Source organism: Myotis brandtii, unplaced genomic scaffold (assembly GCF_000412655.1).
Source record: "Myotis brandtii unplaced genomic scaffold, ASM41265v1 scaffold159, whole genome shotgun sequence".
Classification (NCBI taxonomy): domain Eukaryota; kingdom Metazoa; phylum Chordata; class Mammalia; order Chiroptera; family Vespertilionidae; genus Myotis; species Myotis brandtii.
In genome coordinates, this window is record NW_005355799.1 from 1972995 (window position 1) to 2000457 (window position 27463).

A 27463-nucleotide genomic window follows, 5' to 3' on the forward strand; every position below is an offset into this window, starting at 1 on the left:
TTTTTTATTTTTTAAATTAATTTATTTTTATTTATTTATTTTTATGTATATTTTTAATCTTTATGGTTAAGAGTATTACAAATGTCCCCCTTTTTTTCTTCCAGTTGCCCTCCTCCATCTGGTTCCCACCCCACCCCAGGCCTTCATCACCCTATTGTCTGTGTCCATAGGTAATGCATATAAGATCTTTGGTTAATCTCTTCCTGTAACCCCCTTACCTCCTCTCTCTGAGATTTTTCAGTCTGTTCCATGTTTCCATGCATCTGATTCTATGTTATTCATCAGTTTATTTTGTCCATTAGATTTCTTGTTCATTTATTTTGATTTTTAGATTCAACTGTTGATAGATATTTATTTATTGCCATTTTATCATATATATTTTTTCTTTTTTTCTTTATTGATTAAGGTATTACATATGTCATTCATATTTTTTATCTTTTTCTTCTTCTTCTTCCTCTTCTTAACGAATACACTTCAGTATTTCTTGTAATACCAGTTTGGTGGTGATAAACTCATTTAGCTTTTTCTTTTCTGTAAAGCTCTTTATATGACCTTCAATTCTAAATGATCACTTTACTGGGTAGAGTAAGCATCCTCGCTATTTATCACTTTGAATATTTCTTGCCACTCATTTCTCGCTTGCAAAATTTCTGTTAAGAAATCAGCTGACAAGCTGACAGTCGTATGGGCACTCCCTTGTAGTTAACTAGCTGCTTTTCTCTTGCTACTTTTAAGATTCTCTCTTTGTCTTTAAAACTTGGCACTTTAATGATGATGTGTCTTGGTGTGGGCCTCTTTGGAATTCTCTTGTTTGGGACTCTCTGAGCTTCCTGGACTTGTAAGTCTATTTCTTTCACCTGGTAGGAAAAATTTTCTGGCATTATTTCTTCAAATAGGCTTTCAATATCTTGCTCTCTCTCTCATGTCTTTCTGGCACCCCTTTAATGTGAATGTAGGTATGCTGGAAGTTGTCCCAGGGGCTCCTTACACTACCTTCATATTTTTTAAATTTCTTTTTGTTGTTCTGATTGGGTGTTTTTTGCTTCCTCGTATTCCAAATTATTGATTTGATTTTCAGCATCCTCAACTACTGTTGAATCCCTCTAAACTATTATTTATTTCAGTTAGTGTATGCTTAATTTCTGACTGGTCCTTTTTCATGTCTTTGATATTCTCACTAAGTTTCTTGAAATGTTTACTAAGTCCCTTGAAGCTCTCATTAAGACCCTTGAGTAACCTTATAACCATTGATTTGAACATTGTACTTAGTAGTTTGCTTGCTTCCATTTCTTTCATTCATGACATGTTTGTCTCCTCATTTTGGCTAATTCCCTGTGTTTGTTTCTATGTATTAAGCAGAGCTGTTATGTCTCCTAGAATTGGTAGAGTGACTTTGTGTATTAGGTGTCCTGTAGGGTCCAGTGGCTCAGCCTCCCCAGTCACCTGAACTGGGCCCACTAGGTGTGCCCCTGTGTGGGCTGTGTGTACAGTCTTATTGCAGTTGAGTGTTGATTGCTGTTGGCATCTCTGGGAGGAACTGACCTCCAGACCAATTGGCTATGAGGACTAGCTGTGTCTACAATGGAAGAGTTGCAATGCAGGAGATATCCCTGTGGAGTAGAACTTGCTTCAGTGGGACTTTGGTGCTCACTGAGTTTGCCTCTTGAGTGTGTCACTTATGGATGTGAAGAGTCGTAATTGGCATGTTCTGAAACTGTTCACTGGGTAGACTGACTCTGGGGCCTCCAGAGAGGTGCAAAGTCAGCAACTGCCTGGGGCGACCTGGTAGTAACTACAAAGAGATCTGCAGATGGCTGCTATTTGTATTGGGCTTGGAGTTTCCAAGGCAAGACCAAGCTGTGAAGCAAGGCAGGCTGATGCTATGGCCAGGTGTTGGGCCTTTTATTGATAGGTTTGATTCCAGCTTGTTTGAGAGATTTTAGCAAAGTCTAAAGCCTGAGCCAGGACAGGCCACTCATATGGAAAAGCTGCTGCAAACAGCTTAAGCAGGGCTGCAAATTGGATGGGGCAGGTTCTCAGGGAATCACCAGGGCAGAGAGAACTGTGTGGGTACTGCTGATGGAAACTCAGATATGGCTGCCAGTCAGCTCTGTGATGGGAGAGGTCCCAGCAAAGGAACAATGACCCCTGCAAGTACCCTTATATGGGAGAAAACCACCCCTGAGTTCCTGCCTTGATGCCAGAAAGTCCCTGTATGTCCCTGTATTACCCTAAAGCTGCCACTAGGCACTGGAACTCAGAGGAAGCAGAACAACGTAAGTTCGTGCATGGGCCCTTTAAGAGGAACACCTGGGACTTCTGCAGCTTCCAAGTCACTGAGCCAGAATCCCCTCTGATTTTTTACAGCCCAAAGTTATGAGAACTTCTCTTCCTAGCCCTGGCACCCTGGTCTGGGGTCTGGTGTGGGGCTGGGACTCCCCTGCTTCTATCCCTCCCGACTTAAAAATGCCACACGTGGTGTTGTACCATCATATTCTGCACCTCTGCCCGTCTCAATGTGCTTTCTTCTTTATTTCTCTAGTTGTAGGACTTCCATCTAGCCAGATTTCAGATGGTTCTGAATGATGGCTGTTCTGTATTTTAGTTGTAATTTTGATGTGGTTGAGGGAGGCGGTAAGTACCAGTGTTTACCTACACAGCCATCTTGCTTCTCCTTGTATTTTTTTAAATGCCCCAGGTCAGAATCACCTAATTCACAGTGAGGATTAGAATCAGTACTCTAAAAATGACATTTTATCTGAATTAATTAAGTAATTAATTAAGTATCAGAAAAAACTGACTTTAGATGAAATAGTATCAGGTGAGCTAAATCCCCATCACCACTTTAGCATGCTTTTTACAAAAGGCTGAACATCCCTCTTGGTGCAATGTGTCCTTCTAGAAATCTAATTCCTTTTGTAGACATTACTTACAGGGTCACACTTTGAATCTGGCATCTGCCTCTTGCTGCCCTCTTTTCATAAGTGAGGTCTCTTCTGAGAGGAGCAATTTGCATTTCTTTCCAGTCAGCTAAGGCCTGGAACTGAAGATGTGAACATTCATTCCATATTGGAGGTTGAAAACACTGGTCTCAAGTCACCAATGGCTCAGAAATCCCTTTTCACGCCTTGGGCACTTTTACTTTTTACTTGCATAGATGGGGTATATATACCTTTATACTTTTTTCTAACCTTTAAAAAAATATATACGTACCCACATATAATACAATTAAGTGTTTTTAATTTAATAATCTAAAGCTAAATTTTGAATATAACATACCAATTAATTTAATCACTTAGCACATAATGTAAAATAATAATTTCAATTCTCAAGATAAGTTAAGAGTGTTATATAGAAAACTTTAAATTTTCAAATGTAAATATCAACATACCCTAATATAAAGTGTCTAAATTATATAAATATTACATAATACATTTGAAAATGCAAAAATTATCTAAATGAATTAGTTGTTTATTTCACATAGATAATACTATTTTAATGTTAAACATGAGCACATTTAGAGTACCAATATGATATTTATTGTGGTATTTAATTTTATTTATTATTGTAGAAACAATACTCTGATAAATATTTTAAATATGAATAGAAGTTCTCGATGGCACCCTTTTAAGAAGGTTTGATTTGTTGCAGATAGTATTTTGACCAGAGATAAATAAAACAGATAAACACTGTAATACTGTAACATGCATGTTTTATGAATAAACATTTCTCCGTAAAAGGATGGAATCATCAGTGAGTTGAACAGCTAAAGGAAGATATGGCATTTCTCCAAGAAATATTCTTGTAGGTAAGAGGAAATATTGATGCAGGGACTTAGAGGTCTAACTTCTTTTAATTTAACCCCTCACATAAAGACAGAGCAGTAATTCTAATTTATAGCAATACTCTCTTACATGATTAACTAATGATAGATATCTCATGAGCAGATGTGAAATAGAATGGAAAACAAAAACTCACCAACCTATATTACAAATTATTGTTTTAAAACATAACACTACTACCATTAAATTGTCTTAAGATTTACATATAGAGATTAATTTATAAGAAACAATTGCCACGGAAATGAACTGCATAACAAAGCTGAAAATTATCTGCCCATAGAAAAATATCCATAGAATTATTATTTAGAATGAGAAAGGTCCAACAGAATTATAAAGGAAAATATGTATAACTTATTGCAGCATTACCTCTCCACTTCTTTCAACCACGTGGAGTTCTCATATTAAAAAAAATGTATTCAACCTGAAGGTCCATCTATTAATCAGTATTTCAAAAGAAAGATTAAGCAATCTCTATACAATACTTATTGCCAAGCCCAAAGATGTTTGCAATGCTTTTTTACACAGTAATTCTTTAAAAACCCTATGTTTAAGATTTATAACATCACTCAGCAATCCATTACAGAGTTTCAGAAATTTAATTAGAAATCATCTTTCATTAATTACTATCTATTAACTTATTAGTTAAATTTATCTATTTTGTTTTATCACAGAATATTTTCATGCAGGATATTTTCTTTCTCTATTAAGCCCAACATAATGTCAGCAACTTCACAATATCATAATTTTAAAAAAATATATTATGAATTTTATTTATTCCTTCAATGATCCTAAAAGTTCCATTAATTATTTTATAAAGTTTTCCTTTTGCAACTAGACTGAAATAGATATTTCACCAGATATACTAGAGATTTCAAGCACTTACTTACATCCAGTTCTCAATACTTTTTTAAAAGTATGTTTTTTTACTGATTTTAGAAAGAAAGAAAGGGAGAGGGAGAGGGAGAGGGAGAGGGAGGAAGAAACATGGATGTTAGAGAGAAAAACCGATCAGTTCCCTCCCACACATGCTGGGAATTGATTCCACAACCTGGGTATGTGCCCTGACAGGAAATCAAACCAGAAATGACCTTCTGGTGCACTGGATGACACCCACCAACTGAGCCACACAAGCCAGGGCCAGTTCTCATTGCTTTTCTTACTCACGGAAGAACTGCACATTTTGGCCCCTAGATGTTAGGTGATCATATATCTGAACAATCCTCTGATAGAAAGTGTAATGTATGACTTCTAAGTCAAAACATTTGATTGTCCGTGAGAGATTCTCCAGGACTCTCTCTACCTGCTGTATTGCTGTGATAACAGAATTGGGTTGAAATGGAGGTGCTATAGGAATGAAACACCTTGAATCATTAAGCCATGACATAGAGGACAGCTGTCCTGGATAGTTACTCAGACCTATGGCAGAACTTGTGTGAACAAGTATATTTGCTATGTTTGCTATTGAGATTTTGGAGTTTATTACTGCAGCATACCTAGGCTATCTTAACTAAACTACTGCGTCACCATTGTAGAGTTATAAAAATTTTTAAATTAATACACAACAAATTTTCATGTGTCCTCTGAATTATACTTTCTAGCTAAGGGAGCACCTAAACTAAATTTCCTTTGTTAATACACAGAGCTAACCACAGAATCACTGTGCCACTGAGCAGTCCATATACTTCTGTGGCTACCAATCATTATTTCACTTGTTCCTAGTGCCTTGAGTCTGTACTGTACTCTGTATCAAACCTTCTTGATACAATGAAGGCAGTGACAGCCAAAAGCGGTAGAGCCTTCACAGGTGGGGATTATTAGGATTCCCTACAGGGTGATTGCTACTATCAATATTTTTCTCAAAAATATAAAGTTATAATAAGTTCATCTCGTCTTCCTCCAACTTAACAGCAAGGGGAATTTTGGATCTTAGAGTAAGAATTTTTTTTCTTTTCTCTTCTTTATTTATGTCCTCCTTAAATGTATTCCTGCTTCTGTGCTATGCCTATTCTGTGCTATGTAAACAACTAGACTCTGTTTTTTCATTTCTTATAAAAACTATCAGCCTCATTTAAAGCACAGTGGGAAAGGGAAGTGAGAGAAAGGCCTGTTTGATTTGTGTAAAATAGAATTACCATTTTTTGAAAATATCTATTATGCAATAGATGTAAATTATGCAATAAATTATAGCTATGCCAGCTTTTAGGCTTTTCAAATTTGGACATGACACTCCAGTGTCCTGTGTCTAAAAAAGGAACTAGACTAATATGATGTATGAAGATATTCCCAGTATTTCATCTCTGTAATATCTATAGCCTATCATACATAACATTTTGCTTTTCTTGTGCTAGTTTTCAATATATATCCAATTTTTCAGTGTTCATAGTGTTAACAATCTATCAGACTAAGTTTAATTCATTAATTTTGAGCCTTTATCCATTTATTTCCTTCAAAAAAATTGAGTTTCCAGTCATATTTAAGAATATGTATGCAAAATCTTACTGGAAACTTCGTGGGTTTTCTTAGGGCTTGTCATCTGAGGGGCTTCACTGCACTTTTAATCAAGGTTAGCACATAATTTGTGGCAGGTGATACCATGTCTTCCTCTATAGGAGTTTCAGAAAAAAAGAAATCCTTCATTCTCTTGCTTTGAAAAGAGTCATGGAGATTTGGAAAATAATATGCCTGGACTGAAGCATTTTGAGAGTAGAGGAAGTAAGTGGACATAATTGTGCATCATTTACACCTTTCACCAAAGCTCTTGGTTTTAGGCCAAAACTTCACTCTGAAAATGGAGACTTCAATTCTAGAGCCTCCCTGGATTCAGACCACCAGAGCATGAATCTCTGGAATACTGCTGAGGGTAGAGGTGAAGGCTAGGCAGTTCTTTTACTACAAATACTCAGAGAAAGCTGGGCTCCAGTCACCTTATTGAAAGACATTCAAATAATGCTCCCCTTTTAAGGTTTGTCCACAATTTTTTTGGGGGGTGGGGTGGGGGCTGGCTTGATTGCAATGAGTGTCCAGCTCTCCTGGAATGGTTTCCTAAGCTGCACGAAACTATTTTTTACCTTGTTTACTTTCAAAAGTTAATAATATCTTCTTTTTTCTTTTTCCCCATCACTTATTCTCAGTTTACTCCTTTATTTTTTGTGGGGGTTTTGTAAAGAAAAATAAAGGATGTGCTCAATCTATTATGTTTTACTGGGAATTCTTGTTAAGTTTCTTTTCTTTCTTTTTTTTTTTTTGGTAAAGATTCCATTTTAGTCAATTGATTTTATATGTTTTCTAGAAAATAATTTAAAAAGGTAAGAATTCAAAAGGCAAAAAAATGCTTTGCCTAATTTCTATTTTTTAAAATTTATCTCAAATTTACTTATGTTTCTGTTTTCCCTTAATTCTATCTATAATCTATAATAATAAAAGTGTAATATGCTAATTAGACTGGTCATCCTGACCTGCTGGATGAAGCCAGAGGGGGAAGCCTGGTCCTGGGGGCCAGGGGGAAGCTGGTACCGGCAGCCAGGGGAAGGAAGACCAACTCTTGGAATTCCATGCATCAGGCCTCTAGTATTTATATAATTCCATAAGGACAATTTCTCTCAAACAAATAAAATTTAAATTTTTCTCTATAACAATTTGCAATTTATCTAAAAATATTAAGGAATATTAATTTGGATAAATGGCTGCAAAGTTTGATGATTTATAGAATATTCTGTATATATTTTTAAAAAGCAACACTTTGAACTGAAATATGTAAGTAATATAGATAATATACTTTGCTTGCTTGTCCAAAGGACCCAGATAATGTCCCCATTCACCAAGTCCAAATATGTATACAAATGGATTTTCCCTAAATTCTGGTTCTATTATTCAAAGTTAATTCATAGACTTCCAGCTTACAGTTCCCAATATAAGGAGCTAGAAATTCACCATCTGCCCTAACAACAAGGAACACCAGAACAGACTAAAAATAAATAAATAAACTCTTCAGATTAATAAAAATGGGCAGAACACAAGGCAAACCACTGCCCTCCGACCGGAGAGACAGGCTGGCAGGCAGGTAAATAGAGAAATTTATTGCTTCCTAGAGCAGGGACTCACAAGTTGAAGTCACCGTGGAAACCAGTGTCAAGGTAGGAAAACTTGCACTGTAATTGAATTTGCTGGAGGCTTAGTGTGGACATCTCTGTGAGTTAAAAACTCCAGAGAGAACCAGTCATATCGTGAGATTTACCTCGGGAAGCTCTGCCTGGCTCCCACAATATCGTGAGATTAACCTGTAAAATCTCCTTCAGGTTTCCATAGTAAATATCAGATAAAAATAGCCTCAGGTTCTGAAGGGCTCTGGGAAAAGAGAACCTTTTGTAATACACTGGAGCACTGTGTTCTTTTTAACAAGGCCTGCCCTCAGGAGAAACTAGTTAGCCAGGGATTTACCTGCTGGGTAATATCAGAGCCCAACTGACTTGAGGGTAGAGGATTAACTCTACATAACTAGCCATGCCGAGCCACCTCAGTGGGAGGGAAAACCCTGGAAAACTCTCGTGAAGTTCACAGTGCAGAGGCACAGGCTCAGTCCTAATCATAGGACTAGGGGATGCTTCTCCACAAAGTATGAAAGTCCTATTCACAGCAGTTCTCTTTACCAAATATACCTTGTTCTGTTATCAAGAAAAATTACAAGGCACACCAAACGGCAAAAAAACAAAAACAAAAAACAACACACACCACAATTTGTAGAGACAGAGCAATTATTAGAACTGGAGATTGCAGGAATGTGATCAGACCAGGAATTTAAAACCAATGTAATCAATATGCTAAGTGCTCTAATGAATAAAGTAGAAACCATGGAGGAACCAATGGGAACTATTAACAGACAGACATAAAAAAGAACCAAACAAAATGCTAGAGTTAAAAAAAACCCCACAAGCAAACAAACAAAACACACACACACTGTAACAGAAATGAAGAATGCCTTTGATGCGCTTATTAATAGATTAGATGTGGCCGAGGAAAGAAGCTCTGAGCTAGAAGCTAGATCAATAGAATTCTTGAAAACTAGCCTGACTGGGTATCTCAATTGGTTAGCGCATCATCCCCTTCACCAAGGTTATGGGTTCATTCACGGCCAGGGCACATATAAGAATCGACCAATGAATGCATAAATAAGTGGAACAATAAATCAAAGTTTCTCTTTCTCTCTTTTGTCTCTCTCCCTCCATTTTCCCCTGTCTCTCAAAATAAAAAAAATAAAGATAACAATAAATTTTAAAAAATAGAATCCTCAAAAACTGAAAAGCAAAGAGAACAAATACTGCAGGAAACACTAGGGAATATCAAGGCTGTAAGACAACTACAAAATGTGTAACATACATGTAATGAGAACTCCAGAAGGAGATGAAGCAGAGAAAGAAACAAAATAAATATCTAAAACAATAATGACTGTGAATATTCTCAAAGTAATGTTAGACTGTTGACACGAATAGTGTCAGAGATACCAAGCAGACTAATTGTAACAAACAAACAAAAAACTACACTTAGGCATAAAATTTTTAAACTATGGGAAATCGAAGATTAAAAAAAAAATCCTAAAAAAAAAAACCTTTAAAAAGCCAGAAGAAACAGACACCTTACATATAGAGAAATAAGAATGAGAATTACTTCTTTCTCAGGCACACTAAACAAAGAAATTTGTTAGATCTATATTAACAGTTCTTTAGAGAGAAAAAATATATTAAAGGTCAGAAACTTACATCTACATAAAGTAAGGAAGAGCTTTGAAGATGGAATATGTGAAAGAACATTTATTTTTTATTCATAATTGATGTGTCAAAAACAGTTTGTTAAAAATATTAATAATACCTACAATAATATTCTATTATAGACATTTATGTTTCTGTCATATATAAGTATATTATATATAGTATATATGATATGACATATATACATATAGTGTATATGTTATATGTCATATATATGTGCATCTTATCTATATACAAGTGAAATGAATGACAGCAATGACACAAGGAACAAAAAGGAGGGATTAGGATTATTTTGTTATTATAAGGTCCTCTAATTACCCATGAAGTGGTATAGTGTCATGTGAAAGTGGAATTGGGTTAGCTATGAAGTTGTATACTGCAAATTCAAGCAAAACCACTAAAAAAGAGTTAAAGTCAAAAATAGCAACAAAGTGGAAGTGCAACAAATACAAAAGAGTAACAAATATGGTAGATATGAATCCAGCTATATCAACAATTAGTTTGAATGTTACCTCTCTAAATGCAACATTGAAAGACTGAGACTGTCAGAGGAACAAATATAAAAACAAAGAAAGAAAATTGATCCAAATATATGTTTTATGTTGTCTATAAGAAACTCACTTTAAATATGAAGACAAATATAGATTAAAAGCAAATGAATGGTAAAATATATACCATGCTAACACTAACCCAAAAAAACCTGAAGTAGCGAAGTTCATTTCAGACAGAACAGACTTCAAAGTTTGAAAAGTAATGAGGGATAAAGCAGGGTATAATTAAATTAGAAATCAATAACATAAATCTAAAAATATCAAAATACATGGAGATTAAACAACTCACTTCTAAATAACACATGGGTCAAAGAAGACATCACAAGAGAAATTAAAAATACTTTAACTAAATGAAAATGAAAACACAATTTATCAAAATTCGAAGCATATTGCAAAAGCAGTACCTTAATGGAAATTTATAGAATTGAATCCATTTAGTAGGAAAAAAAGGAAGATCTCAAATCAATAATGTAAGCTTTTACCTTAGGAACCTAGTAAAAGAATAGCTAATTAAATCCAAAGTAAGCGAAATAAATGAAACCAAGAAAAATCAATGAGATTGAAAATAAGAAATCAATAGAGAAAAAATCAACAAAACCAAAAGTTTTCTCTTTGAAAAGATAGATACAATTGATTACATCTAGCTAGACTACCCAAGGTTTAAAAAAAAGACACAAACTACTAATATTAGAACTTGAAGAGGAGAATCACTATATCTCCCATAAACATTTAAAATGACAATGAGATACCACCTCACACCTGCCAGAATGGCTACCATCAATAAATCAAAACTAACAAGAGTTGGTGAGGATGTGGAGAAAAAGGAATACTAGTACACTGCTAGTGGGAACACAGACTGGTACAGTTATTATGGAAAACAATGTGGAGTTTCCTCAAAAAATTAAAAATGGAACTGCCATATGATCCAGTGATCCCACTTCTAGGAATATATCCTAAGAAGTCTGAAACATCAATCAGAACATGGTTGAATTACTACACAGCTGTAAGAAAGAAGGATCTCTTACCCTGTGAGACAGCATGGAGGGACCTGGAGGGTATTATGCTAAATGAAATAAGTCAGTCAGAGAAAGACAAGTATTACAGGATCTCACTTATATGTGGAATCTAGTGAACAAAATAAAATGACAAACAAAATAGATCCAGAGACATGGAAGCATGCAATAGGGATAGACTAAGGATCCTCAGAAGGAAGGCTGGGGAGAAAGGAAGAGATCAACCAAAGAACTTACCTGCATATATGCATAACCCATGGCCACAGACAATAGTAGGGTGAAGGCCTGGGGAGGGGACAGGAGTGGGGAGGAGAGGGGTCAATGGGGAATAAAGAAGACATCTGTATTACTTTCAACAAAAAGATAAATTAAAAAGTAAAAAATAAAATAATGCTATGAACAAATTTATGCTCACAAATTTCATAACCTAGATTTTATGGGCCAATTCTTAGAAAGAAACAGTTTACCAAAATGTATTACCAATCAAAATCCCAGTAAATTATTTTATGGATATTAATAAACTGATTATATAATAAAAGCTTACATGGAGAGTTAAAAGACCCCAAATGGCCAACACAATAGTGAAGGAAAAAAAATAGAATATCTAACAGATTATGTGTTTAATAGATATTGTAAGAATTTAAATTTGATAGATGACCTAATATCTGGATAATACTTGAAAAAATAAGGATGAACTAATAAAAATATTACTTTATAAGCTACCTAAATATATAGCATTACTACATACACAGTATATGTATAAAATACAATGACATGTTTTCTTTTTTTACCTTGGGGCTGATTCAAAAGAGAAATATAATACCAAAGAATGTCTAACCAAGCAATTCCTTGGTATATAGTAGGTATATATACTCATCAGAAATGGCTGTTAAAAGACAAGTATAATTATGTTTACATCAATAGATACTAGATCCCTAAGCAGAAAATGAGGAAAATATCCATCCATTGTGGAATGTATAAACAAATTGTGGACAGAGCACATATCACTGAAAAAAAATTAATTGATATTGCATGCAACAATATCAGTGAAAACAACAAATATGGTATTCAGCAATAAAGCCAGTCATGAAATAGAGAATTCCATTTATATATAATCTGAAACAGATAAAAGTACTGCATAAATAGAGTCAAGATAGAATTACCCTGGCAAAGAGGTGGGAAATGGAGCAGAATGGGGCTTTCTGACATACTTTAAGCTTCTTCAGCATTGAGCTCTATTCTTTCCTCTTTCAGGAAGCCCTGTGAAAATCAGAGACAATTACCTTTCATGACTCGAAGGATTGACCATGAAAATCCCAGCCAGGAGACAGCTAAGCTAAGAAATCCACATCCATTTGACCCAACCTGTACATATCACATTCATTAAAAAACTGAGGTATCCTTGGGAATAGCTCTCACCAACCCTTTTCACCAAGATTGTGCCGAGAGCAAGGAAGGAAGCCCCCGTTATCCTTCTTAAAGTGAAAGCCAAAGCAAAGGCTTTGAAGGCCAAATGAAGAAGAAGAAGAAGAAAAAAGTAGTGCCACAAGGTGTCCACAGCCACACGCACACACAAAAAGATCCACACGTCACCCACCTTTTGATGACCCAACACACTGCAGTTCTGAAGGCAGCCCAAATATCCTCACAAGAGCAGTCGCAGGAGAAAGAAGCCTGACCCACTATTCATCATTAAGTCCCACCCTTGACTCTTGAGTCAGCCCTGTTGAAGATAGAAGGCAACAATTACACTCATGTTCATTGTGGATGTCAAGGCTAGCAAGCACCAGATCAAACAGGCTGTGGAGAAGCACTGACAATGACGTGGCCAGGTCAACACCCTGGTCAGGCCTGATGGAGAGAAGAAGGCTTATGGTCTACTGGCTCCCGATGTCACCAATCAGGATCACCTAAACAAAGTCCAGATGGCTAATTCTAAATGTAAAAAGGTTTCACTTAAAAAAACCCTCAGGTATACTTAAGCTCATCAAAGAAGGATGCAACTCTAGGTGTCAGTATGCTTAATGATGACATAAAAGTAAGCACCTAAATCGGGAACAGAGAAAATCAGCCTGAGATTCTTTAGAGCTGGAAGAGCATAGAAGGGCATCTTGTATGTGGCATGTGGCTCAATTTTACATACATAACACAACATTACTAGGTCAGGATCTCTTTTAGGGCTATGAAGATGGATGAAAATGATTATCAATGACAGGATTTTTATATGTACCCGACTCAAACAATTGTATATAAATCACAGAAGCAGTATATTCATTCCAATTTAATTGTAAGCTCTAAAGGAAAAGGCAGAGGTATTTAATTGTCCCTTTATGTCAGGAACTATATCTTTATACACTCATTAATTGATACATCATGCACACTCACTGCATGCTGATTGAATAAGTGCATAAAGGGACAAATGAGTAAAGAATGGATACTTGCTTTCTATATTTTGCACAAAACCACATGTAATTATTAGTCACTGAAGACATGAATCAAATGCTAGAAGATTGCAGATTCTGAAGAGGTATGCTATGAGGAATTTACCTTGTGAAGTATTATTACATTACTAAGGCATTTCAAAGAAAATTTAATTTTGATTACAGTACTCATCCAGAAAATAAGGGATAAATGGTGACAGCTAATAAGTTCAGAGTTTCCATTCCGAATTTTAATAAATACAAAGAAACATTTGGGATTGGAGGATTATATTAAATGTTTTATGAAGGAAAACTTTGTTTTGGTTTTGTAGAGCCTTGTGGTTCTTTCACTGGGACTTTTAAAATAAAAATTATGCTGAGAAACCTACTTATATTAATGTCACTTGCAACAGTTTCTTTTGAATTAAGTCTTACAAAGTCCCAGGCTAATAAAAATAATTGCCCTATTTTGCCACTCTGGTTTTTAAATCACTATGTCACACAAGTACCCATGGAACCAGAGGAAACATTTTCAGTTTAGTGAACGTGGTAAGATTTTTAGTGAAAACACAAAACTCATTATGAAGTTTCAAGATTTTGCAATAGCATACTTACAAGAATATTTGTAGAAATAATCAAATGGTGGATTTTATAACAGAAACAATTGTTATGTTATTTTAGATTGAATTATGTTTTTTCATAACTATTTTAGTGCTAAATTTATTAATCATGTTCCATAGGCTTTTCCTGCTCATTTCAGCCTTTTCCATTTTACTTTTTGTGTCCTCCCTCTTTCCCGATGCATCTCTTGCACTTCTAACTCTGCCTCAATGTCACCTTCACTGGCTTTCTGCAGGACCCAATGGAATCAAAAGGAAAGATTATAGACTTCTTAGGTTTGCATTCCTTTGAGGTACTTACAAACTTGAACAGAGAGCTATGACATGACAACAGACAGCATAAAGTAGAATTAGGCTTGGAAAAAAAAAAAGAAATGGGATGGGTGGGGAGTGAGCATAAATGGACAAAGAGAGAATCAAACTATGATGTCGATATGAGAGTCTTAAGTCAACCCAATAGAATGTCCCAGAGTAAAATCATCTCATAGAAAAGTCCAGCATTGAGCAGAAATAGGTCAGCCCTAGGACTCCCACTACACTAGCTTATTGGCGGGGGCTGTCCAAGAAGAGTGCAGCCCCTGCTCAAAAGCTGAGGGGGTCCTGATGGTGCTAACACAGAGAAGTAACTGAACTCCTTGCAGTTGAAAGGCAGGCTATTCCTATAAAGATATGAGTGACACAACTCCATGGCAACTGTACCTCTCTAGCCCTAAGAATGCCTGAGATTTTGATCACTGGTTAAATTCCTTTCAATATCAACTCAAATAAACATATAGAACTCTACTAGATCTAAAATATGCAGGGATTTATTTTGTTATCTTGCTACGTATTCTGATCTAAATAAGTATATAAAGACACTGTACTTGAAGGATTCAAGATTACTTTATAACCTGTAATTTGAGGAGCAACAGCTGAAAAGAAATGAAAGCTGAAAGAACCCTATGGATAATTGGTGTCCTGAGCTCAGATGGATCTTGCCTCAGTCCCTCTTATCTCTCATAACCAAGCACACCTCTGAGCAGTATGCGCTTAGGATATTGAGCTACACTTGAAAGTCACAAGGCTGCCATCACATTGATGCTGTGCATGCTGTGATTCTTAACCAGTATTTTCTTAAAGCTAAATAGACCACTGCTTCAAAACAATATGAAGTACCGGGGCCAGATTTTCTATCCAACATGAAACAAAAATTCATCAGAAGAGTAGGTAAACAATTGTAGCAAAGTCATATGCAAGCATACCTTGGAGATACTGTGGGTTCCAGACCACCACAATAAAGTAAATGTTGCAATGAAACAAGTCACACAGATTTTTTTAGCTGCCCAGTGTATAGAAAACTTATGTTTATACTACACTGCAGTCTATTAAGTATGCAATAGCATTTGTCTTTTTAAAGTACATACCTTAAGTAAAAAATACTTTATTGTTAAAAAAAAATGCTAACCACCACCTGAAACTCAAAGAGGCATAATCTTTTTGTTGGTAGAGGGTTTTACTTTCAATTTGTTTTAAAAAAAGCAATATTTGTGACAAGCAACAAAGTGTAGTACAATAAAAGGAGGTATGCTTGTAATGGAATGCTCTTTGAAAACCAAAAAGAATAAAATACTGATACATATAACAACATAAATGAATCTCCAAATATTTATGCTAAGTGAAAAATCAGGACTCAAAATAGTACCTGTTGTATAATTGCTTATGATGTTTTAAAACAAAGCAAATTTATTCTACTTGATGGAGACCAGAATAGTAGTTGTTTCTGGTGGAGACTAGGGCAACAGGAAACATGAACATCTTGATAGAAATGTGGATTCCTCAGCCATATGCATTTCTCAAATATCAACTGTACATTTCAGATTATTTATGCATTTTACTGAATAAAAAATTTGCCTCATATATTTTTTAAAAGTTTCTAAGCAGCCCTTACTGGTTTGGCTCAGTGGATAGAGCGTCAGCCATGCAGACTGAAGGGTCCCCGGTTCAATTCCAGTCAAGGGCATGTACCTTGGTTGCGGGCACATCCCCAGTAGCGGGTGTGCAGGAGGCAGCTGATCGATGTTTCTCTCTCATCGATGTTTCTAACTCTCTATCCCTCTCCCTTCCTTTCTGTAAAATATCAATAAAATATATTTTTTAAAAATGGTAAATTAAAAAAAATTTCTAAGCAAAACTTTCAGTTGATTAGTCCTAGAATAGCATTTAAGCATTTTACTTTTAATAATAGCCAGATTGTATAGTACCTAAAATAATGAATTTTTGGGATGATCTACAATTTTAACTTTAATGTATGACAGTCGCCCTGATTCCAAAAATTATCTGTGTCAATAGCTTATATATTTTAGTTCAAATTAATATTTATTTTATATAGTCCAACTTTCTTCAGCATCAAGAATAAAGGTAATTCAAATATGAAGGCTGATATGCATGCAGAATTATGTACCTTGATTCATTTATTTCAGATAAATATGTTTGGTAATATTCTAATGTTTCATCATTGTTCCTGATATCTTTCTTCTGCTCTGTGGCAGTTATCAAGAAAAACTTTAAACATTTTTGTGAAATTAAAATAAATAGCATGCCATTGGTAACATCAAAGAAGCATGCCTATACAATGGAGCAGCACCTCGGAACTCACTGATAGAATGGATGGGAAGGATGAGATCATTGTTGGCAAGTCTGGAGAGTACAAAACGCCCCAGAGCAGACTGAAGCTCTCTGTCTTCTGAACTGATGACAGAACTTCCAGAAAAACCTCTGGGTAAATTTAAATGCTATGGTTCCCTTACTGCCAATCCTAAGAAAGCTACTCAGTTTACTGATGGAACTTTCTAGAACTGAATGGTGTAAAAACTTTCACTGTTTGCACAACAGACCAAACACTTGGTTAAAAAAGGGCATGGTAATTCTGCACAATAAGCAGAGTGAAGGCATAATATTCTGTAGTGCAGAAATAACTAAACTCTTGCCATATTTTAGTTTTTTCCAGAATAGATACATATTTTACTTGGTGCAACACCTGCCCTCCCCAAAATAATAGCTGAGAAACCATAGGAGTTTGCAACAATGGATGGTAAACAAATTCTGCCAATCTCAAGATGGCATTTTACTAGAAAGAAAAGTATACTCTACCACTGCTTAGAGTACAACAATGAATTACTAAGACACACTGCATCATTGAGAATTACCTGTTCTACCACTGGCATGGTAAGAATTTGATTGAGAAGTGGAATTAAACACTTGTCAATAAAAATGGATGAGTAAAAACTGGAAGCAACAAAGATGTACTTTGAACGATGAATAGGCTAACAAACTGTGGCATATCTATACAGTGAAATGTTATTCAGAAATAAAAACAAATGATCTCTCAAACCATTAAAAAAAAAGAAAAGAAAAAAGAAAAACATGGAGACACCTTGCAGGTATATTGCTCAGTGAAATAAGCCACTCTAAAAAGGGCTGCATGCTATAAGATTCCAATTTATGACACTAAAGGCCTGGTGCACGAATTCGTGCACAGGTGGGTTCCGGCTGGCCTGCCCCGATGGGGGCCAATCAGGGGTGGGGCCTACCGGGGGGAGGGGCCAAGGGATGTTGGAGGGGGGTCAATAGGGGCCCCAATCAGGCTGGTTGGCCGCCGCAGGGCACGTCATAATGACCCGTCATTCCAGTGGTTCTGTCATTCCAGTCACTTGGCTTTTATATATATAGATTTTTGAGAAAGCAAACTATAGGGACAAAAAGGATCAGTAGTTGCTAGGGGCTATGAGGGAGCGATGAATCAGTGGAGCACAGGAGACTTTTACAGCAGTGTAGCTGTTCTGGATGGTACCATAATGGCATATATAGGACATCATGCATTTGACAAAGCCATAGAACTGTACAACACAAAAAATGAACACTAATGCAAACTATAGACTTTTGTTAATAATAATGTATCAATATTGGCTCATCAATTATAACAAATCTATTACACTACTGAAAGATGTTAATAATATGGGAAGTGAGAGGAGGGGAGGAGAGAAGGGGGAACTCTCAATACTTAATAACCTGAAACCTAAAATTGATCTAAATACAGTTAATGAATTAATGAAAACAATCGTCTGGCATCCTCAGCAGCCACATGCACTAAAGTCACATCTGTTACTGATGGGAAAAATAAATCCGAACTTGTCCTCTATGTCCAAAGGTGTGAATGGTAGGTTCACATGTCATGTGTATGTCTATGTATATGTTGTCATGAAAATATATGGCAAATAGTGCCAAATGAAAAAATAAATAAATTAAAAAGATGGAGGTAACAAAGGGCTGAATTTGTGCTGTCTGAATTTAAAGGACTTCTTTTTGAAAACATTTCAATGATCTGGAGATGGAAATGAAAGAATGGGGATGTGGGATTACAAACTCCTCCATCTTCCCTATCTCCCAATATTTTTATTTTGATTTGCTGATGCACAGGTAGTGGGAATGAACAAAGTGGGAGGTTTTCTTAGTGAATTACTACTACCTGCCTCCTGGGTGAGACTAAGCAAAAGAAAATGGATGTGTGTGTGTGTGTGTGTGTGTTTTATGTGTATGTGTATATGTATGCATGTGTATGCATTTCTATGTGTTTTAATTAATTTTTTTACTCTAAACTTTAAATTTGGTACAGTAATGTTAATAATTTAATCCCCAGGGTCAAATATAGTACCTGGATTATACATTCTATGAGTCAATAAATGCCAATAAATGTTTTACTCAAATGGATGGATGAACATATAATTTTATATATTATACTTCCATTTTCTTTTTTCTATAACTGTCATATACTGATCACTTTCATTCTGAAACAATCTAGGCAGAAGTCCCATCCTGATATGGTTATCTAGTATCTCAATTTTACTTTTTAAATGTTTTAATGTATTTTATTAAGCTATCATTTGCTTATTTTTATAACACCCTTTCAACATTTTTTCATCTAGTAAGCCAATTGCCTTTTTTACTCATTCTATTGCTTTATAGCCTCTTTAATAAAATAAAAATAAAATAAAATAAAATAAAAACTATTCAGTTTTTATTATACTTTATAGTACAAAATTATTGCTGTCCAAATTTATTTCTTTTTCCTATAGAAAACATATTTATAAATATCTTTTTTGACCATTTCTTTAGGTATTTTTGTTTTCTTCCTTTATGTTATAGAATATTTTTACAAACTTACCATATTTTAACTATTATTTATTATTGAACAATGATAATTCAATCCAGTCTCTGTCTCCAAATGGAGTCAGATTGGGGTACAGGGCCTCAACCTATGAGTTCCAGGGCTAACGAAGTTCAGCCACAACCAATGACTTCCCATATCTTGCATTTACTAATACAGTGGTCTAACAATTATGCCTAGTCTTTGTCCAGGTGCTTCAGGCCTTGAAATAGAGAAGAGTTTTATGGAATACATTCCTAAGTCAGCAAACCATTGGCTTGATATAGTTGTTTTGAGTCTGAAACCACGTGTATAGTGCTCTTTAAATTGCTGTGTGGAATGTTTGACTTTTATGATGTATCTGCATTGCCATCCATCATCCTCCTAAAACAGGTTGTGTTTGTTTGAGTAAATAATGCCTCTATTTGTTTCAGTAATCCTTGCCTCATTTTCAGGAAAATAGGTTCCAAGTTGACTTCATTGAATTTTGTTAATTATTTGGCACTGTGAAATTTTTCAGAATTTATGTAATGTGGCTCTACCAGGACTTAGATTCCAGTTCTTATTCTTTGCATTTAAAATTCCTTTATTATTGGGATTTTATTTATTACTTACTTTCTTGAGAAAATGCCAGATAGATAAGTGACTGTTCTCAAACTCTTCTTCCATTATCTAGATCACCTTTATTTCATTTCCACTTATCTTTGCAGAATAGATTGTAAACTTTTTTGCAAGAAGTCTATATGTTTGATATTCTCCAACATCATTTAACAAATTTCTGTAAAATGATAATGAAGTAATTAGTAGAAATGTTTATAATGATTTAGAGTCCTTGATTATTTTAAATTTAATATTCCAACTCTTGAAATTACAAATATAGTTCAATTTGATGCCAGAATTGAACTATAATATTTAGTTTTCTTATATAATAATATTTCAAAAGTATTTTATTATTTGGTTTAATAGAAAAAGGACACAAACGTAGATCTCTAGCATTTATAAAGCAATTTCAAACTTTTCTTATTCTCCTGATTCTGTGGCTTAGCTTGAACAAAACTTGTTATTTCCAGTTTTACAGTTTATATAACTGAGGCTCTTGGGGAGGTAAACAAACTTCCCAATATTATATGGGAATCAAGGGGTAAAGCTCAGACTCAAACACAGGTTTTCCTGGCTCTATATCACCTGCATTGTCACAAGAATTTGAAACTCCAACATTTTGCACAGAAGAGAAACAAAGGTCTCTTTAAATCTAGAGGAAAAGGAAACAGGAAAATGTTGGGTTGATTCGTTAAGTCATATTGGAAATACAGTCTATAGAGAGTAATATTGATTTAGGAAATCAGCATTTTAATGTGTTGTAGGAAAAAGAAGTACTCAGCTGGTATAATTTAACAGTAACAAACACATAGGAATGAGCTATACAAAAATAAGTTTGGGGAGGGGGCTTGAATGTTTGAGCCCTGTGTCCTCTTGTGCCAGGGATGCATTTATTTAACATCTAAAACTATTAAGTTCCTACTGGGTCAGATACTATTGTAGTTGTTGGGGCTACAACAATGAACTGAAATATAAAAAATCCCTCCTGTAAGCAAACTTCCACTCCAGTGAGCTTGGCATAATAATGATTTTTAAATAGTGATAGAAATTAAAGAAAAGAAACTTTGGGGTAGAGGAAAGAATGGAGGGACACACTCATGGAAGTTCCTATTTTGTTATTTATTAAGTACTTTAATCCAATATTCATTCTGCCAAATAGAGTTCTTGTTCTACTGGCCTGCAAGAAATTCTTAAAAATAGTTTTTATTTTGACATGAAACATTAAAGTGCCCATTTGAAAAATGGAAACAAACTCCTGAAGAGAGGTAATTTAGAAACCCTATATAGTTTTACAAATTATTTAGCCAGTCAGTTAACAAAGCTCAGTTAGAATAATAAAGAAATCCAGTAATTTTTAAATAGGAGGATGTGAAAAAAAGTAGGAGAAAAGAAAATTAATCATTTGATAGTTCAGTAGAATGGAATTCAAGAATAAAGGGCACTGTCCTTCCTCATAGAAAGCATTTCTGAACCTGCAAAGCTTATGAAATCCAAAGTACATGACCATGTATCTTTGTTATAAATTTTTCACATGCTCTTCTACGCTCTCTAATCCTGACATGGTTTATATAAAATGACATGCCTGTTGATATTTGTGTTTAAGCCCATCTTGTTAGCATCTGCAATAGTCTACCACTTAGAAGGAAAAACTCACAGTAATTTGTTAGTTAGGTCACTGTATATTTCATTATCAATAAATTGTTCCTCTGAAGTTATGCAGCGAAATGTACCAAAATGGAAAAGTAAATTCTCTGGAGATTGTTATAAATCAGAATTATTTGTATTTTGCCCAGAAATCTCCAATTTAAAAAGCATGTTAATGTCCTGCATGAATCTAGCTCATGGGGAGCAATTAATGCAATAAATAGATTCAAAGTATTTGTCATTTTTATTGGGACAAACCAATTAAGACAATTTTAATGAGAGACTAATTAGATTCAGTTAATTATGAGTATTTCAACAAATAAAAGTATAAAAACATGGAGTCCTTATTAGGCTGATAGTAATTTTAAACCATAATCAATATTTTTACAAGATTCAGCAAGAATAGCTCTATTCTCTAATTTGGCAAAAATAAATTAACAAAAAATACAATTTACTACTATAGATAACTCCAGTGAATAAATAATTCAGTAGAATGTAAATATAGATATATTTAAGCAAAAATGTTAAAACATTTTAAGAAAAGTGGAAAGACTTTGGCCAACAAATGAACTTGCCTACTTTTAAAAGTGGCAGATCACCTGAAATTAAAAAGTCTGCAATCAATTTTATATCTTCCTATAGCCTCTCATGCAAGAATATAGGCTTTAGTAATGCACTTTTATGTTCAAGTGTGCTTAAAAGTCAAAGACTTTGCTAGAAATTAAAATTATATACATATATATATAATTAAATCTAATTGAAGAACCAATATTTGTGAGCAATGTAAAAATACACCAAATAAATTTGAAATTCAAAGTCTGAAACTCAGAATAATATTACTCTGGTAGCCTATAGCATAATTGAACAAAACATCACCAATAAAGACATACTTAATGTCAAAAAAACTTAACTTTTTATTTCCAAGAAATACTGTGAACATATTGAAAAAGGAATCAAGTTCATAAATCAAGTTCATAGTCAACTATGAACTTTAAAAAAGTGCCTTTCTCTGTATTGAGTAAGTTGCTTATTTTTGTTTCAGTGAAAACACATCACTTTGGTTGGTAGCAACACAGCTCAAATAAACACAATGTAATTTGGATAAAATATAATTTAGAGGGTTTGTATCCTTTCAGTTTTGTAAGTAAGAGAATTAGAGTACAATATATCTGGCTATAGTCTTGTGAGAATTGGTTATAGTCACACTAGAAATAAATGCATCTTGTTTCTTGTGAATGTTTTCAATGACTTTGAATTTTATAGATATAAATGAATTGTTAGAGTTTGGGTTAGGGAAATTATAGTAATGAAATTTAAATTTTTAAGAAATATATTTCAATATAATCTCATTTAAGGCAGAATACACCAATAACTTTACCATTTGCATTTTTATATATAATTTAAACTGCATTTTGAATATATGTGGAGGGAAGAAGAGTAAAAAAATCCCAATAAACACATTCAGAAACAGATTTGAAACAAAAGCATGCTCTGAAGATTTGGAGTTATGCAATGTGGGAAGCTAGAGAAAGCAATCAGTGATAGAAAAGTAAATAACTGAAGTGCTTGGGATATATCATTTACAGACTTTACTGTGGGTCTTTAAAAAAATAAGTCCAGGCACAAATTTGTATCTACAAAATAGGCATGAGAAAGAAAAATAGAAAATATAGAGTCAATAATATTATGATAACTATATATGGCTTCTGCACTCAAAACCAATACGTAACTTTTTTTAAAAGTTCATGCCCCATAAAAGTGACAGAAAATAGTAACTGAGAGCAAGTTAAAAAACTTTAAAGAGATTGACACTCAGTGATGTAGATGAGAGAGAATAGCTCTATTAATATACAGGACGTGTCAAAGTGTGAAAAATATGGAAGTATCAAAATTGTACTCAGGAATACATATGTAGATGCTTGTCTATCTTTCATCTATCAATTTAGCATCACCTATCTCCTTCTCACCCTGGCTTAACATTCCCTTTGTAGTGGAAAAATAAGTGATCACCTACTCAGAGATTCATTTACTCAGAATATGAGGAATAGCTTTATTTAGGTTATTGTATACTCTCAAAAAAATATATATATATATATCCCATTTATAAATATTAAGTCATATTTTATAGTGGATAAATGAATATTGAATATATATTTTCAAATTCCATATAATCTTCTTGTTAATTTTTGCAATTGACATTCTCATACAATAACTTTTCAGATGAGTTTTTATGTAAAATAAAGTTTTGCAAAATTATGTGCTTATTTACTTTGAGCTATCTTGTTTTCATTTGAAGTGTTTAAAGGTATCTCATTTGAAGTGTTTAAAATTGAAAGGATAAACAGGATAATTTGTGTCATCCTATCTTCTTTGAACAAAATAAATCATATTAAAGAAAACAATACAAAACATTACAAAGCACGTATTCCCTTAGAAAAATGTGAGAGAAAAAAAGAAAGAAAAATGTGAGGAAGGAATGTAGTTCTCTGTTTTTCTTGGGATAGGGAAAAGATATTATTGTCTGACTATGCACAGGTATTATTAGCACAAATTTGAAGATTCACCACCATCTTCTCTAGTTTACTACTCAACTTCTTGAGTCAATATCAAAAGACTATTTTTGGAAGAGAATAATCCTAAATTACAGTGTCCAAAATAATTTTTTCAATCTTCCACAAACTTGAGACAACTCAAAAAAAGAGATCATTTTCTAAGCTACATTGTTAAAAGAGAGCTTATGATACACTAAGAAAACAAAAAAGAAAATAGGAATGCAGAAAATTATTTTTTCAGGATTCAGGGGAAAATGGAATGTCTCCAGGTTTATGGTATTTAATATATCCTAAAGCTGTAATAGTTGAAACTACATAAGATATTTTTATTTGCTTATTTTGTTAACAGTCATGGTTATATGTACTATTAATTTTTACTTTATAATTTGATTTTAGCTGCAGTGATAATTTAAACAAATTTTAATAAATTAATAATAAATATTTTAAGTGACATGAGGTGGTAGAGAATCAGCAGAGCATATATTTTCAGTTTATTGCAGTGACTTCACTAACTTTGACAGAGATTCAGCAGACATAATGGCTTCCTCTGAGTCTTGCTCTAATTTACACTGTGACAGTGACCTTGACTAGCTTACTTGGGTTTTCTTGTTTCATAGTTTTCTCAATAAATTAAAATGAAAAGAATAAATGGAAAAAGGATTACTAAGTCTTATCACTATAAAACATTATGGAGGGCATTAAGAAATATAGTTAGAACTCATCATGCCTCCTACAAAAATCTCCTTGTAAAGACTTAGCATATCATTTTTTATTTGTGGCATTTTTTTCATGTTGTTGTTTTGAGATTCTTTTGAGAATAGATCTCCATGATTGGCAATTTGTGTGGTACATGGGTGATTTCTGGAGCCACTATACTTCCTATTTGTAAGTCAATATAAGTAAATGTGACCTTCAGGTCTTCAAGATGAAAAGAGACAGCCTCAAAGTTAATTTACTATGTCACCTAACCTCTCTCCCCTTCAGATAAAAAATATACTGAGTCTTCTACTTTAGCAAATTTAAATGTGTCACAAATAAAGGGCATTTTTTCATAACAAATTAAATGCATTTTGAATTGAAATTTAATGCTGGTGAATTCTGTTTAATATTGTATATGACAGAAACAGAGAACCTCCTGATAAATAATAGGTTAAATATATAAAACTAATATGCTTATACATACACAAGCTTGAAAAAGGATATATCATTTCTAAAATGGCCTTTGGAATAAGACTCATAATATCAAGCAATAATGAAGCATGGCATTTATCTTAATGATTTAAAAGTGCCTCAAAAATAGAAAAGCAGTGTTATCTTTGACAAAATTTTATGTAGGGGAAAAAGAGATGCTGAGTGAAAATAAGTTTATTTTTGCTGACTGAGTCAGCTTATTCTTTACATTTTTTAATATTTGCCATTCAAATTGTTACAGATTATCTTAATTAGCTATGTAGCATTGGAAATTTGGATCATTTTTTAATATTTGCCATTCAAATTGTTACAGAATATTATCTTAATTAGCTATGTAGCATTGGAAATTTGGATGAAAAGAAAAATGGGGCAAAAATATGGTGGGGTGCCCTAACCGGTTTGGCTCAGTGGATAGAGCATCAGCCTGCTGACTAAAAGGTCCCAGGTTCGATTCCGGTCAAGGGCATGTACCTTGGTTGCGGGCATATCCCCAGTAGGGGGTGGCACCGGCTTCCCTCTGGCACCCGGGACCCGGCTGGCTTCCCTTGGGCCACCTGCAGGCATCTGGGACCCAGGTTGGCTTCCCTTGGGCCACCCTCTCCTCCCAAGCCCCATGCTGGCTTCCCTCAGGCCCCGGCTTCATCAGGAAGGATGTCCAAAATGACGTCCAGAAGACGTCCAGTCTAATTAGCATATTACCCTTTTATTATTATAGATGTTTGTATTATTTTCTGTAGGAACAACTATAAACCTACTTTTACCCTACCCTGTACTTTGGAAGGATTAGTTAGGCTCTGTAAAACATGAGTGATAATATAATCAGCAGGTGATAGAATACTATCAAAAATGCACTTTGTGTTTATGTGTGCAGGTACTAGTAGAAATAAAGATGACAAATTAAAATGATCAAAGCTTAAATAGTTACACATCAGTATTTTTTTATATAGAATCTCTAACTTGAAAAAGTTAACACAGAAAAATAATAGGCATTTAAATATTTTTGAAAATATACATTAGAGAAAATTATTTTTTAAATATAATAATAAAATACTTATATATTGAGTACAATTGTTCTAAGGTACTTTAGATACATAGTCTTCCTCTGTCATTAGCATAAATCATAGGTTAGTTTTCACTTTTTCTTTGAGAAAACTGAGGCTTAAAGAAATGTGCTATCATGGGACATTTTCAAAGATTGACCACATATTGGGACACAGGCAAAGTCTCTTCAAATTAAAGAAGATTTAAATCATATAAAGAATATTATCAGATCACAATGGCATACTATTAGAAATAAACTACAATAAAAGCAATTAAAAATTCATACACTTTGAGGCTAAATAGCATGTTATTAAACTGTGATTGGGTTATGAAAGAGATAAAGGAAGACTGACCACATATTGGGACACAGGCAGTCTCTTCAAATTAAAGAAGATTTAAATCATATAAAGAATATTATCAGATCACAATGGCATACTATTAGAAATAAACTACAATAAAAGCAATTAAAAATTCATACACTTTGAGGCTAAATAGCATGTTATTAAACTGTGATTGGGTTATGAAAGAGATAAAGGAAGAAAGAAAACACATCCTGGAGACAAATGAAAACACAACAATCGAAAACCTATGGGACACAATGAAAGCAGTCCTGAGAGGGAAGTTCATAGCATTACAGGCTTACCTCAATAAACAAGGAAAACTGGTAATAAATTATCCAACTCTACAACTTAAATAATTAGAAAGAGAGCAACAAGAAAAGCCCTGAGTGATCAGAAGGAAGGAAACAATGAAGATCAGAGCAGAAATAAATAACATAGAGACAAAAAAAAATCAATAAAACCAAGAGCTGGTTCTTTGAAAAGATAAACAAGATTGATGAATCTCTAGCCAGGCTCACCAAGAAGCAAAGAGAGAGGACCCAAATAAACAAAATCAGAAATGAAAGAGTCGAAATAACAACAGACCCCATAGAAATACAAAGGATTGTTAAAAAATACTATGAACAACTCTATCCCAACAAACTAGACAACCTGGAGGAAATGGACATATTCCTAGAAAAATACAACCTTCCAAAACTCAATCA